Source organism: Pan troglodytes, chromosome 1 (genome assembly GCF_028858775.2).
Source record: "Pan troglodytes isolate AG18354 chromosome 1, NHGRI_mPanTro3-v2.0_pri, whole genome shotgun sequence".
Taxonomy (NCBI): Eukaryota; Metazoa; Chordata; class Mammalia; order Primates; family Hominidae; genus Pan; species Pan troglodytes.
Window position 1 is genome coordinate 87731391 of NC_072398.2, and position 14207 is coordinate 87745597.

Here is a 14207-nt window from a genome sequence, read left to right on the forward strand (position 1 = left end):
CATCTCAGGTGCTGTCTTCCAGGAGCTCTTCGGAAACAAGCACTAATACGTCGTTGTTACCCCTAGTCGCCCTGCTCCGCCGTAGAACGTTATTGGAACGTATTCCCTCCATCCAAACGCATGCTCGGACCCATTTCACCAACCTCTCTTCACCGCAGTCACCCACACACCCTCTCCAGCCTCTGGTGTCTATCGTTCTACTCTCTACCTCCACAAGGTGAACATTTTGAGCTCCCAGGATTGGAGTAAGAACCCGCCCTCTCTGTCTTTCTGTGCCCGGCTCGTTTGATGTTCCATCGTGACCTTTAGCTCCGCCTCTGTTGCTGCAGACCAGAGGATTTCGTTCTTTTCTGTGGCCAAATAGTATTCCATGGTGTCTATATGCCACATTTTTGTTAATCCATTTCCCGGCCGATGGACACTTAGGTTGTCTTAGCCACATCTTCCCTACCTGCAGGTCCTTCATAGGCTCTCTGCAAGAAGAAAAATATGGCTCTTTCTGCCCGACCTCGCAGGCAGTCAGACCTTACCGTTGTCTTCCCCTGTTCCCTAAAACTCGCTGTTATTCTATTCTTTTTCAAGGTGCACTGATTTCATGCTGTTCAAACACACATGTTTTACCATCAATTTGTAGAGTTAACACAATTGTCACAGCGGTCCTGAGGTGACGTACATCCTCAGCTTACGAAGATAACAGGATTAAGAGATTAAAGTAAAGACAGGCGTAAGAAATTATAAAAGCATTATTTGGGAACTGATGAATGTCCGTATTGAAATGAAATCTTCACAATTTACGTGCCTCTGCCGCAGCTCCAGCCGCTCCCTCCGTTCGGGGTCCCTGACTTCCCGCAACATACACGTGCATGTGCGTACACATGCTCCCGCTCACCGTCGACAGGTTTGAGATTCTCGCCTATTCTGGATGTGAAAATGAATCTTGAGAGGTCCCATTAGTCAGACCAACCTGGCCACGGGCATTGAAGCGTGGAGATGCAGCAGTTCGTGGGGAAAACCCAACGGCCAGGCTGACCAAAGCGCATGTGCGGGGTTGGGGTTCCTGATAGACTTCTAGCCGAAGTTTGCTTCCCATTGCCTGACCTACGCTCTCTAGCGTCTCTCCAAATGTCAAGGAACATGTGGAGATGGTACCTATCCCCAGCGCCAAGATTCGCTGTGGGACTTTTTGCCCATCCCCTCCTTAGCACAGATGAGCCCAGTTCTCCAACCCTCTATTCAACCCGTATTGATCTTATCGTTTGGCTGATTCCCCAGGTCAATGGCAGAAGTCAGTCGACTTCTTGCCAAAACCCCTCTGTAGGGGCAAAGTAGACGTCCAACCAACTGCACAAACCTGTCCCGTGTCATTCGTGGGATCTTGGCACAGTCGGATCACCTGCAGGGACCAGACCCTATCGGGGATAGAGATGTTTGCCATCCCCACGGGAGGCTGGCTTGCTTGCCAGCGTGATGTGGGTGGATGTCAGTGGGTGACAGCGATGGACGAAGGTGTCCGTTCCCGTGGCTGGCGTCCACCCTAGCCCGGGGCAAGGGGCTGACACCAAGGAAAGGAGAGAAGCATGTCGCGTGCTGGGAGCTGGAAGAAGGAGTCCAGGGTGTCCAGGGGGTGCACAGGGCTGGCTGGCCAGGTCTGGGAGTGAGGCTGTCCAGTCAAACGGAGGTTGTGCAGATGCCCGGGGCGTTAGGGCACCTCGCGGGCTGCCTATGCCATAGGTCGGAGGGATCCCAGCTGGTGGCGGAGCTGGCGTGAGTCTGAAGAGGCTGAAGGAGGCCAGGGCTGGGGGACATGAGTCGTCTGAGAGAGGGGCATTGACGGCGAGAGGGAGAGTTGGCTGGCGAGAGGGAGAGTTGGCTGTGCGAGAGAGACAGAGAGATAGAGACATAGAGACAGAGACAGAGAGAGAGACAGAGAGATAGAGACACAGAGACAGAGAGAGAGTGAGAGACAGAGAAAGAGAGTGAGAGAGAGAGAGTGTGTGTGAGTGTGTGTGTGTGTGTGTGTGTCAGTGTGTGTGTGTGAGTGAAAGGGCGGGTGGGGTGAGACAAAGGTGGGGGAGGGAGGGCTGAGCCTGAAGGCTGGTGGGAACAGTACATTTTCAGCCGGTTGGTCTGGGCAGGAACGAAGTCTGTGTGGTCAAAGGGGACCCGCGCCGGCGAGACTGGGATGCTGCTTGGGCTGGGCGGTCAGAGTATGGAGTGGGGCTGGGGTGAGGTGGCAAGCAGCCCAGGGTGGGAGAGACATCGTGACAGAGCGACTGGAGGCCACGTCCCACGTCCCAAAAGGGTAGCGAATGCAACTGGACCCGAGACATAAATAAGCCGTCTTCAGGACGCACATTCACGTCTCAGGCAGGTGTCTGGGGCTGAGATGAAAAGAGGTCCGAGGGAGAGAAACAAGGCAGCCTCCTCGACTAAAGTGGTGGATTGGGGTTAGGTTGGGAGTTGCCACATGGCGGTGGTGGTGCCGGCAGAATGAGGGGAGAGAGTGTGGAGTAGCCGGAACACGGTGAATATAGACGGTGCACATGCCACGCGTACACTCGTGTGGTCGCGTTAAGGACTGTGTGACCAACTAGGGGAAAGTGATGAGTTACTCCCTGGAGTCGCGACTTCCTTCCTACTGGAAGGGCAACCATGGCATCATTTTCTGGATGTGGGGAGCCAGCGAGGGGGAGAGAGAGAGAGAGAGAGAGAGAGAGAGAGAGAGAGAGAGAGAGAGAAAGAGGTCGAGGCGGTGAATTGTGAAGAGAAGAGGTGGGGCGAGTGGCTGCAAGCCCGTGGTGCCTGGCGGTGTTCCGTGAAGTGAAATGCGTCGGGCAGAGGCGGTGGCAGGGCAATGAAGAGAAACAGGACCAGGAGGCTGCCAAGTTCTGGTGTCTGGCGCGCTCTCTTGTTTGGAGGGGTTGTTGTCACCAAGCTGTGTGGGTGCGGGGGGGTAGGCTCATCCCTAAGTCAGTCGAGAGAGGCACGGAAGAAAGGGCAGAGGGCCGTCGCGCGTGGGAGCGCAGCCGGTGCCGGACTCGCTCGCGCGCCCCGAGTGTAAGGAGGCGGCAGAGGCGAGCGCAGCTACGCCTTGGTGCTGCTGCAGCACCAAAATGGGAGGGCGTGCTGCATGGGCCGGGAATCGAACCCGGGCCTCCCGCGTGGCAGGCGAGAATTCTACCACTGAACCACCCATGCACCGATGGCAAGCGCCAACGGAAGCTGGCACAGCGGAACTCGCCACCAGCCGCCGCTCACTGGTCACAGCCTGCCGTGGGCTTCCGTCCTATTGGAGCGTCCACGAGAGGCTGGCCCGATGGGGCGAGCAGAAGGGGAGGCTCTCGTCACGTCGAGGGACCTGAGGCGGGGCGCGGAGGGAGAGCCGAGGGAGAGAGGCCGACTGGTCCCATCTTGCGCTTTCTCTGCCGCCCAGGGTCGAGAGACTGCCCGCCGGGGTCTCCAGGGGAAGGACCAGCCGTGGCCCGCGCCCGAATGCCCGTGTGGGCAGGTTTGCTGTGGCGGGCCTTGCTGAGCGCGGATCCCCGGCACAGACCCAAAGTTTTTGTGTTTTGTTTTTGTTTGATTGTTTGTTTGTTTCTTTTGGGGGATGTTTTTCCCCCTCCCCTCCCCCCCCCCGCCGGACCGGCCTTCTCAGTTGTGTCACCTGCAGGTGGGGGTGGGGGGGGGTGGTGTGTCAGCGAGCGGGGGCGGCGATGGGGAACGGGTCTCGCAGCCGTGGCGTGCGGCTCAGAAACGCAGACCAGGTCCGTGGGCGCCTCGCTCCTGCGCTCTGACCCACGCCACCGGCTCGCACTTGGGGTCCGGCCCCCTGGGCTGGTAGGGAGGCTTTAGCGCGAGAAAGGAGCGGAGGAGCGCTTCGGCAGAGCCGCAGCTGGCTGACCCTGGAGAAGGCGCGCTGGGTGTGGCTGGGACGGCCCAGGCCGCGGCTTCCCGCGTGGGGATGCGCTGTGGCGCACAGCTGGTCCCGGCGGGGCCAGGCGTTTGTGGGCGGGTGACGGGGATCTAGGGCTTCCGCTCGTGATTCCTCGTGGGCTGTCTTTCCGGGTTTGGACTCGCCTGCCAGGCTGTGTGCAGGGTTCCCGCTGCCTCTGGCCGGCAGGCGTCCGGGCTGCAGGTGGGTCGGCAGGCAGGTGTTAGCGGGAAGGGAGCACAGGTAGCGAGGTGGGATCGGCGACCTGGCTAGGGTGTCGGGAGAATGGAATGCGCGGCCGGGGTCCGAGGGGTCGGAGGAAAGGACAGGATGTTGGATGGCGTGCCTCTCTGGTGGGAGACGTGTGTGCGGCTCCACGAGCGAGTCGCTCGCTGCTGTTCAGCGGTCAGAAGTTGGAGGGTGAAACCGGGCGGGCTGTGCAGGCCAGGACGCCTCTGGGCAGCGCAGCGGCGATTCAAGGCGGTGGGCGGTGGGCGGAGGCCGGTGGGAGGAAGGAGGGAAAAGGAGGAATAGGGGAAGAATCTGGGCTGTGTCTGTTTGGGCGAGTGAGGAGAAGGCGGGCGGAGGAGATAGGCAGGGAAGAGCGTGGAAGGTGGTCGCGGTCGCTCGCTGTGTGTGGGGCCAGGGAAGAGGGCGTGTGAGGTGGTGGGGAGGGCGTCTGTCCGAAGGGCAATTGGTAGAGGGTCGCGGGCGCTGGCGCATGGTCCTGGGCTGTTTCTGCGACAGCCGGCGGGTGGGCAGGAAGAACGGACGTGCCTGAGAAGCGGCGGCGTTTTGGAGGCTTGCTTCAAGGGGGCTGGAGTCTGCAGAGCGGGCAAGGGCTCAAGGCAGGAAGCGGCCAAAGGTGCTCCAGGGTTGCCATGGGCGTTGCCCTCCGGCGGGCGGGCCAAAAGGTCGGCTTGTCAGGAGTGGGATTCGAACCCACGCCTCCAGGGGAGACTGCGACCTGAACGCAGCGCCTTAGACCGCTCGGCCATCCTGACGGCGCGCCGGGGCGCGTCGCCGCTGGCATGGCTGGGACCCGGCGCGAACGCCTGCGCCCTTGGCCGGCGCCTGTCTGGGCTCGGTGCGCAACCGACGGACCGCGCGGGCGGAGCGGGCGCCAAGTGAACGGAGCCGGCTGGCGTTGGCGTGGACGCCCCCGCGTCCCCACCCCGGACCCAAGGGGTCCGCGTCCGGCCGGCCGCCGCCGCCGCCGCACGCCCCAGCCCCCGCGCCTCCGCTCGCCGAACCCCGCAGGGCGTGCGCCCACCGCGTCCTAGGAGCAGCGGCCCGACTGTTTCGCCCGGCCTCTTCCTGCCCCGGCGCGATCCCCGCCTTGGAGACAGCAGGCAGGGCGCACGGGGAGGTTCCACGCCGCTCCGGTACCTGTCGGGGTCCGGCTCCGGCTCCGGGTCCCAGCGGGATCGCAGGGTGCTTTGTTGGGTGTCGGGGTAGGTCGTGCCAACGGTGGCGGGGGGCGGGTGGCAGGTGACGGGTGGCGTGTGGCGGGTGGCGGGTGGCGGGTGGCGGGTGGAAGGCGAGCACGCGCCCGGCCCCTGCCGTCGGGGGAGGGGATCAAGGCAGGGCTAGGCGTCCGCGGTCGGAGTGGGGTCTGGCGTCCCGGCGACCGTCGCCGTCGTCCTCGTTAGTATAGTGGTGAGTATCCCCGCCTGTCACGCGGGAGACCGGGGTTCGATTCCCCGACGGGGAGGCAGCCGTGCTTTTTGGGCCGCCGCCTCGGACCCAGCCTGAGGGCCCTCCTTCTCCTTCCTCCGCCCTCCAGCTAGTCGCAGGGCGCCATCTCGGGCCTGGCCTGCCTGGCCCCTTGGCCCCCTGGGCCCTCTGGGCCCCCTGGGCCTCCTGGGTCCCCTTGGCCTCCTACCTTTTCTTCTCGCCCGCGGCTTGGTCGCCGCAGCCGGGCGGCCTCCTCTGGCCCCCACGGCGCCCAGAGAGCTGCCGGCCCAAAGTGGGTGCCGGAAGAGGCTTTCTGCGAGGCACAGGGCCCGGCGCCCGGTGGGAGGAGGAGGAGTGGGGACCCCGTCGGCGCCGGCCGTGTCCCCGCCGGGCACCTGGTGGGGAAGGGCTCTGGCGGCCCGGGGCGGCGAGGGAGCGAGAGCGCCCCCAGAGGCAGGCGGGCGGAACGGGGCAGCCGCGCTGGCCTTGCACCGGTGGGGCGCGGGGTGGCCTTTGGCGGGGCCGCGGCAGCGCGGAGCTGCGGGCGGGCGGACGGACCGGGCGTCGGGGCCGGGCTGCCCCGGGCGTCGGCGGCGCGCTGGTGGGAGCCCCGGGCCGGCGTGGCGGGGCTGCCCGCGCCGTGTGGCGTTGGTGGTATAGTGGTGAGCATAGCTGCCTTCCAAGCAGTTGACCCGGGTTCGATTCCCGGCCAACGCAGCGGGCGGACCTTTTGCGGAGGTCCCCGTCGCGGAGCTCGCGTCGCAGCTTGGCCTGTGGCTGCGTGCCTGTGCGCCCGGGAAGGAGGCGCGCGGTGTTTGGAGGGTGTGCTGCGAACAGGGCCAGAGCTGCTCGTGAGGGCAGGCCGGTTGGCGCCGGCGTCGCGGGGGCTGGTTGCGGGTGTTTGTTTTAAACGGAAGCAGGGGACAGGCGCCAAGGTAACGCCCAGTGCTGGGGCCAGAGGCGCTGGGGCCAGGAGGCGCAAGCCGGGCCCGGAAGCCGTCTCTCCCTGGTGGTCTAGTGGTTAGGATTCGGCGCTCTCACCGCCGCGGCCCGGGTTCGATTCCCGGTCAGGGAAGCCTTCCTTCTTTGGCTCTGCCTGCCAACTGCCAGGCCCCTTCACACCTCCCCTTTTGACCAACAGGCTCGCTCGCTTCTCCCGCGCCCCAGCCACAACCTCCCGCGGCTTCCACGTGCGCCCCAACGCTCCCCGCCTACCTTCACCCATCCCTCCTTTTGGCCTCGCTGGCGCCACCTTCGCAACATCAGCTTCACAGCCCTTCCTTGTCAGGTGCTCGCCTCGCTCCCACTCTTTCTCAGCGGCAAAGCCCGCTGGCCAGGTCAGGCTTTCTCCTCCCATGGCCGCCAGGTGACCCGCCACCACCACCACCGCCGCCACCCTCGAACTCTCGGCTGGCCGCGGAATGGGCCAGGACTCTCGAGCGGAGCGGCTTCTGCCAAGCCAAGCCGAGTGGCTGACGGGCCACTTCTCTCTCGGCTGCGGGGGATCTGCGCCTAATGGTTGGGCCACCCGCCAGAGCCACTCATGTCAGCAAGCGCACTGGCTTTCCCAAGGCGTGCCAGACCCTGAGCGCGGGATCCGTGATTGGGCTCCACGGGTGTCAGCGGCTTTGGTAGAAATGGCAGCGGAACTTGAGGAGCCGAGACCACGGGCCATGGCGCTAGGGAGGCAGAGCTGCGACGGTCACCCTGGCAGCATGACTATGTTTTTCTTCATGCGGACGTGATATCCATGGGATTCCTGTGACGCGTGGTAACGCGTGTACATCGCGTAGTGATCGATGGTCAACTGAGGGGATGTAGGGCATCCATCCCGTGGGTATCTGTCATCTCTACCTGTTGGGAGCATCTCAGGTGCTGTCTTCCAGGAGCTCTTCGGAAACAAGCACTAATACGTCGTTGTTACCCCTAGTCGCCCTGCTCCGCCGTAGAACGTTATTGGAACGTATTCCCTCCATCCAAACGCATGCTCGGACCCATTTCACCAACCTCTCTTCACCGCAGTCACCCACACACCCTCTCCAGCCTCTGGTGTCTATCGTTCTACTCTCTACCTCCACAAGGTGAACATTTTGAGCTCCCAGGATTGGAGTAAGAACCCGCCCTCTCTGTCTTTCTGTGCCCGGCTCGTTTGATGTTCCATCGTGACCTTTAGCTCCGCCTCTGTTGCTGCAGACCAGAGGATTTCGTTCTTTTCTGTGGCCAAATAGTATTCCATGGTGTCTATATGCCACATTTTTGTTAATCCATTTCCCGGCCGATGGACACTTAGGTTGTCTTAGCCACATCTTCCCTACCTGCAGGTCCTTCATAGGCTCTCTGCAAGAAGAAAAATATGGCTCTTTCTGCCCGACCTCGCAGGCAGTCAGACCTTACCGTTGTCTTCCCCTGTTCCCTAAAACTCGCTGTTATTCTATTCTTTTTCAAGGTGCACTGATTTCATGCTGTTCAAACACACATGTTTTACCATCAATTTGTAGAGTTAACACAATTGTCACAGCGGTCCTGAGGTGACGTACATCCTCAGCTTACGAAGATAACAGGATTAAGAGATTAAAGTAAAGACAGGCGTAAGAAATTATAAAAGCATTATTTGGGAACTGATGAATGTCCGTATTGAAATGAAATCTTCACAATTTACGTGCCTCTGCCGCAGCTCCAGCCGCTCCCTCCGTTCGGGGTCCCTGACTTCCCGCAACATACACGTGCATGTGCGTACACATGCTCCCGCTCACCGTCGACAGGTTTGAGATTCTCGCCTATTCTGGATGTGAAAATGAATCTTGAGAGGTCCCATTAGTCAGACCAACCTGGCCACGGGCATTGAAGCGTGGAGATGCAGCAGTTCGTGGGGAAAACCCAACGGCCAGGCTGACCAAAGCGCATGTGCGGGGTTGGGGTTCCTGATAGACTTCTAGCCGAAGTTTGCTTCCCATTGCCTGACCTACGCTCTCTAGCGTCTCTCCAAATGTCAAGGAACATGTGGAGATGGTACCTATCCCCAGCGCCAAGATTCGCTGTGGGACTTTTTGCCCATCCCCTCCTTAGCACAGATGAGCCCAGTTCTCCAACCCTCTATTCAACCCGTATTGATCTTATCGTTTGGCTGATTCCCCAGGTCAATGGCAGAAGTCAGTCGACTTCTTGCCAAAACCCCTCTGTAGGGGCAAAGTAGACGTCCAACCAACTGCACAAACCTGTCCCGTGTCATTCGTGGGATCTTGGCACAGTCGGATCACCTGCAGGGACCAGACCCTATCGGGGATAGAGATGTTTGCCATCCCCACGGGAGGCTGGCTTGCTTGCCAGCGTGATGTGGGTGGATGTCAGTGGGTGACAGCGATGGACGAAGGTGTCCGTTCCCGTGGCTGGCGTCCACCCTAGCCCGGGGCAAGGGGCTGACACCAAGGAAAGGAGAGAAGCATGTCGCGTGCTGGGAGCTGGAAGAAGGAGTCCAGGGTGTCCAGGGGGTGCACAGGGCTGGCTGGCCAGGTCTGGGAGTGAGGCTGTCCAGTCAAACGGAGGTTGTGCAGATGCCCGGGGCGTTAGGGCACCTCGCGGGCTGCCTATGCCATAGGTCGGAGGGATCCCAGCTGGTGGCGGAGCTGGCGTGAGTCTGAAGAGGCTGAAGGAGGCCAGGGCTGGGGGACATGAGTCGTCTGAGAGAGGGGCATTGACGGCGAGAGGGAGAGTTGGCTGGCGAGAGGGAGAGTTGGCTGTGCGAGAGAGACAGAGAGATAGAGACATAGAGACAGAGACAGAGAGAGAGACAGAGAGATAGAGACACAGAGACAGAGAGAGAGTGAGAGACAGAGAAAGAGAGTGAGAGAGAGAGAGTGTGTGTGAGTGTGTGTGTGTGTGTGTGTGTCAGTGTGTGTGTGTGAGTGAAAGGGCGGGTGGGGTGAGACAAAGGTGGGGGAGGGAGGGCTGAGCCTGAAGGCTGGTGGGAACAGTACATTTTCAGCCGGTTGGTCTGGGCAGGAACGAAGTCTGTGTGGTCAAAGGGGACCCGCGCCGGCGAGACTGGGATGCTGCTTGGGCTGGGCGGTCAGAGTATGGAGTGGGGCTGGGGTGAGGTGGCAAGCAGCCCAGGGTGGGAGAGACATCGTGACAGAGCGACTGGAGGCCACGTCCCACGTCCCAAAAGGGTAGCGAATGCAACTGGACCCGAGACATAAATAAGCCGTCTTCAGGACGCACATTCACGTCTCAGGCAGGTGTCTGGGGCTGAGATGAAAAGAGGTCCGAGGGAGAGAAACAAGGCAGCCTCCTCGACTAAAGTGGTGGATTGGGGTTAGGTTGGGAGTTGCCACATGGCGGTGGTGGTGCCGGCAGAATGAGGGGAGAGAGTGTGGAGTAGCCGGAACACGGTGAATATAGACGGTGCACATGCCACGCGTACACTCGTGTGGTCGCGTTAAGGACTGTGTGACCAACTAGGGGAAAGTGATGAGTTACTCCCTGGAGTCGCGACTTCCTTCCTACTGGAAGGGCAACCATGGCATCATTTTCTGGATGTGGGGAGCCAGCGAGGGGGGGAGAGAGAGAGAGAGAGAGAGAGAGAGAGAGAAAGAGGTCGAGGCGGTGAATTGTGAAGAGAAGAGGTGGGGCGAGTGGCTGCAAGCCCGTGGTGCCTGGCGGTGTTCCGTGAAGTGAAATGCGTCGGGCAGAGGCGGTGGCAGGGCAATGAAGAGAAACAGGACCAGGAGGCTGCCAAGTTCTGGTGTCTGGCGCGCTCTCTTGTTTGGAGGGGTTGTTGTCACCAAGCTGTGTGGGTGCGGGGGGGTAGGCTCATCCCTAAGTCAGTCGAGAGAGGCACGGAAGAAAGGGCAGAGGGCCGTCGCGCGTGGGAGCGCAGCCGGTGCCGGACTCGCTCGCGCGCCCCGAGTGTAAGGAGGCGGCAGAGGCGAGCGCAGCTACGCCTTGGTGCTGCTGCAGCACCAAAATGGGAGGGCGTGCTGCATGGGCCGGGAATCGAACCCGGGCCTCCCGCGTGGCAGGCGAGAATTCTACCACTGAACCACCCATGCACCGATGGCAAGCGCCAACGGAAGCTGGCACAGCGGAACTCGCCACCAGCCGCCGCTCACTGGTCACAGCCTGCCGTGGGCTTCCGTCCTATTGGAGCGTCCACGAGAGGCTGGCCCGATGGGGCGAGCAGAAGGGGAGGCTCTCGTCACGTCGAGGGACCTGAGGCGGGGCGCGGAGGGAGAGCCGAGGGAGAGAGGCCGACTGGTCCCATCTTGCGCTTTCTCTGCCGCCCAGGGTCGAGAGACTGCCCGCCGGGGTCTCCAGGGGAAGGACCAGCCGTGGCCCGCGCCCGAATGCCCGTGTGGGCAGGTTTGCTGTGGCGGGCCTTGCTGAGCGCGGATCCCCGGCACAGACCCAAAGTTTTTGTGTTTTGTTTTTGTTTGATTGTTTGTTTGTTTCTTTTGGGGGATGTTTTTCCCCCTCCCCTCCCCCCCCCCCCCCGCCGGACCGGCCTTCTCAGTTGTGTCACCTGCAGGTGGGGGTGGGGTGGGGGGTGGTGTGTCAGCGAGCGGGGGCGGCGATGGGGAACGGGTCTCGCAGCCGTGGCGTGCGGCTCAGAAACGCAGACCAGGTCCGTGGGCGCCTCGCTCCTGCGCTCTGACCCACGCCACCGGCTCGCACTTGGGGTCCGGCCCCCTGGGCTGGTAGGGAGGCTTTAGCGCGAGAAAGGAGCGGAGGAGCGCTTCGGCAGAGCCGCAGCTGGCTGACCCTGGAGAAGGCGCGCTGGGTGTGGCTGGGACGGCCCAGGCCGCGGCTTCCCGCGTGGGGATGCGCTGTGGCGCACAGCTGGTCCCGGCGGGGCCAGGCGTTTGTGGGCGGGTGACGGGGATCTAGGGCTTCCGCTCGTGATTCCTCGTGGGCTGTCTTTCCGGGTTTGGACTCGCCTGCCAGGCTGTGTGCAGGGTTCCCGCTGCCTCTGGCCGGCAGGCGTCCGGGCTGCAGGTGGGTCGGCAGGCAGGTGTTAGCGGGAAGGGAGCACAGGTAGCGAGGTGGGATCGGCGACCTGGCTAGGGTGTCGGGAGAATGGAATGCGCGGCCGGGGTCCGAGGGGTCGGAGGAAAGGACAGGATGTTGGATGGCGTGCCTCTCTGGTGGGAGACGTGTGTGCGGCTCCACGAGCGAGTCGCTCGCTGCTGTTCAGCGGTCAGAAGTTGGAGGGTGAAACCGGGCGGGCTGTGCAGGCCAGGACGCCTCTGGGCAGCGCAGCGGCGATTCAAGGCGGTGGGCGGTGGGCGGAGGCCGGTGGGAGGAAGGAGGGAAAAGGAGGAATAGGGGAAGAATCTGGGCTGTGTCTGTTTGGGCGAGTGAGGAGAAGGCGGGCGGAGGAGATAGGCAGGGAAGAGCGTGGAAGGTGGTCGCGGTCGCTCGCTGTGTGTGGGGCCAGGGAAGAGGGCGTGTGAGGTGGTGGGGAGGGCGTCTGTCCGAAGGGCAATTGGTAGAGGGTCGCGGGCGCTGGCGCATGGTCCTGGGCTGTTTCTGCGACAGCCGGCGGGTGGGCAGGAAGAACGGACGTGCCTGAGAAGCGGCGGCGTTTTGGAGGCTTGCTTCAAGGGGGCTGGAGTCTGCAGAGCGGGCAAGGGCTCAAGGCAGGAAGCGGCCAAAGGTGCTCCAGGGTTGCCATGGGCGTTGCCCTCCGGCGGGCGGGCCAAAAGGTCGGCTTGTCAGGAGTGGGATTCGAACCCACGCCTCCAGGGGAGACTGCGACCTGAACGCAGCGCCTTAGACCGCTCGGCCATCCTGACGGCGCGCCGGGGCGCGTCGCCGCTGGCATGGCTGGGACCCGGCGCGAACGCCTGCGCCCTTGGCCGGCGCCTGTCTGGGCTCGGTGCGCAACCGACGGACCGCGCGGGCGGAGCGGGCGCCAAGTGAACGGAGCCGGCTGGCGTTGGCGTGGACGCCCCCGCGTCCCCACCCCGGACCCAAGGGGTCCGCGTCCGGCCGGCCGCCGCCGCCGCCGCACGCCCCAGCCCCCGCGCCTCCGCTCGCCGAACCCCGCAGGGCGTGCGCCCACCGCGTCCTAGGAGCAGCGGCCCGACTGTTTCGCCCGGCCTCTTCCTGCCCCGGCGCGATCCCCGCCTTGGAGACAGCAGGCAGGGCGCACGGGGAGGTTCCACGCCGCTCCGGTACCTGTCGGGGTCCGGCTCCGGCTCCGGGTCCCAGCGGGATCGCAGGGTGCTTTGTTGGGTGTCGGGGTAGGTCGTGCCAACGGTGGCGGGGGGCGGGTGGCAGGTGACGGGTGGCGTGTGGCGGGTGGCGGGTGGCGGGTGGCGGGTGGAAGGCGAGCACGCGCCCGGCCCCTGCCGTCGGGGGAGGGGATCAAGGCAGGGCTAGGCGTCCGCGGTCGGAGTGGGGTCTGGCGTCCCGGCGACCGTCGCCGTCGTCCTCGTTAGTATAGTGGTGAGTATCCCCGCCTGTCACGCGGGAGACCGGGGTTCGATTCCCCGACGGGGAGGCAGCCGTGCTTTTTGGGCCGCCGCCTCGGACCCAGCCTGAGGGCCCTCCTTCTCCTTCCTCCGCCCTCCAGCTAGTCGCAGGGCGCCATCTCGGGCCTGGCCTGCCTGGCCCCTTGGCCCCCTGGGCCCTCTGGGCCCCCTGGGCCTCCTGGGTCCCCTTGGCCTCCTACCTTTTCTTCTCGCCCGCGGCTTGGTCGCCGCAGCCGGGCGGCCTCCTCTGGCCCCCACGGCGCCCAGAGAGCTGCCGGCCCAAAGTGGGTGCCGGAAGAGGCTTTCTGCGAGGCACAGGGCCCGGCGCCCGGTGGGAGGAGGAGGAGTGGGGACCCCGTCGGCGCCGGCCGTGTCCCCGCCGGGCACCTGGTGGGGAAGGGCTCTGGCGGCCCGGGGCGGCGAGGGAGCGAGAGCGCCCCCAGAGGCAGGCGGGCGGAACGGGGCAGCCGCGCTGGCCTTGCACCGGTGGGGCGCGGGGTGGCCTTTGGCGGGGCCGCGGCAGCGCGGAGCTGCGGGCGGGCGGACGGACCGGGCGTCGGGGCCGGGCTGCCCCGGGCGTCGGCGGCGCGCTGGTGGGAGCCCCGGGCCGGCGTGGCGGGGCTGCCCGCGCCGTGTGGCGTTGGTGGTATAGTGGTGAGCATAGCTGCCTTCCAAGCAGTTGACCCGGGTTCGATTCCCGGCCAACGCAGCGGGCGGACCTTTTGCGGAGGTCCCCGTCGCGGAGCTCGCGTCGCAGCTTGGCCTGTGGCTGCGTGCCTGTGCGCCCGGGAAGGAGGCGCGCGGTGTTTGGAGGGTGTGCTGCGAACAGGGCCAGAGCTGCTCGTGAGGGCAGGCCGGTTGGCGCCGGCGTCGCGGGGGCTGGTTGCGGGTGTTTGTTTTAAACGGAAGCAGGGGACAGGCGCCAAGGTAACGCCCAGTGCTGGGGCCAGAGGCGCTGGGGCCAGGAGGCGCAAGCCGGGCCCGGAAGCCGTCTCTCCCTGGTGGTCTAGTGGTTAGGATTCGGCGCTCTCACCGCCGCGGCCCGGGTTCGATTCCCGGTCAGGGAAGCCTTCCTTCTTTGGCTCTGCCTGCCAACTGCCAGGCCCCTTCACACCTCCCCTTTTGAC

General features: G+C 63.9%; 10 non-coding genes across 10 annotated transcripts; 6 read left to right on the forward strand and 4 right to left on the reverse strand.

The window, feature by feature from the left end:
- Window positions 1–3127: 3127 nt before the first annotated feature.
- Window positions 3128–3198, reverse strand: TRNAG-GCC (transfer RNA glycine (anticodon GCC)). The gene has a single exon. It is a non-coding gene; the product is annotated as a tRNA-Gly (tRNA).
- Window positions 3199–4852: 1654 nt separating this feature from the next.
- TRNAL-CAG (transfer RNA leucine (anticodon CAG)) lies at window positions 4853–4935 on the reverse strand. The gene has a single exon. It is a non-coding gene; the product is annotated as a tRNA-Leu (tRNA).
- Window positions 4936–5573: 638 nt separating this feature from the next.
- TRNAD-GUC (transfer RNA aspartic acid (anticodon GUC)) lies at window positions 5574–5645 on the forward strand. Its single transcript has one exon. It is a non-coding gene; the product is annotated as a tRNA-Asp (tRNA).
- Window positions 5646–6253: 608 nt separating this feature from the next.
- TRNAG-UCC (transfer RNA glycine (anticodon UCC)) lies at window positions 6254–6325 on the forward strand. The gene has a single exon. It is a non-coding gene; the product is annotated as a tRNA-Gly (tRNA).
- Window positions 6326–6611: 286 nt separating this feature from the next.
- On the forward strand, window positions 6612–6683 carry TRNAE-CUC (transfer RNA glutamic acid (anticodon CUC)). Its single transcript has one exon. It is a non-coding gene; the product is annotated as a tRNA-Glu (tRNA).
- Window positions 6684–10585: 3902 nt separating this feature from the next.
- Window positions 10586–10656, reverse strand: TRNAG-GCC (transfer RNA glycine (anticodon GCC)). Its single transcript has one exon. It is a non-coding gene; the product is annotated as a tRNA-Gly (tRNA).
- A 1660-nt stretch (window positions 10657–12316) lies between these two features.
- Window positions 12317–12399, reverse strand: TRNAL-CAG (transfer RNA leucine (anticodon CAG)). The gene has a single exon. It is a non-coding gene; the product is annotated as a tRNA-Leu (tRNA).
- A 638-nt stretch (window positions 12400–13037) lies between these two features.
- TRNAD-GUC (transfer RNA aspartic acid (anticodon GUC)) lies at window positions 13038–13109 on the forward strand. The gene has a single exon. It is a non-coding gene; the product is annotated as a tRNA-Asp (tRNA).
- Window positions 13110–13717: 608 nt separating this feature from the next.
- TRNAG-UCC (transfer RNA glycine (anticodon UCC)) lies at window positions 13718–13789 on the forward strand. The gene has a single exon. It is a non-coding gene; the product is annotated as a tRNA-Gly (tRNA).
- A 286-nt stretch (window positions 13790–14075) lies between these two features.
- On the forward strand, window positions 14076–14147 carry TRNAE-CUC (transfer RNA glutamic acid (anticodon CUC)). Its single transcript has one exon. It is a non-coding gene; the product is annotated as a tRNA-Glu (tRNA).
- The last annotated feature ends 60 nt before the right edge of the window (window positions 14148–14207 follow it).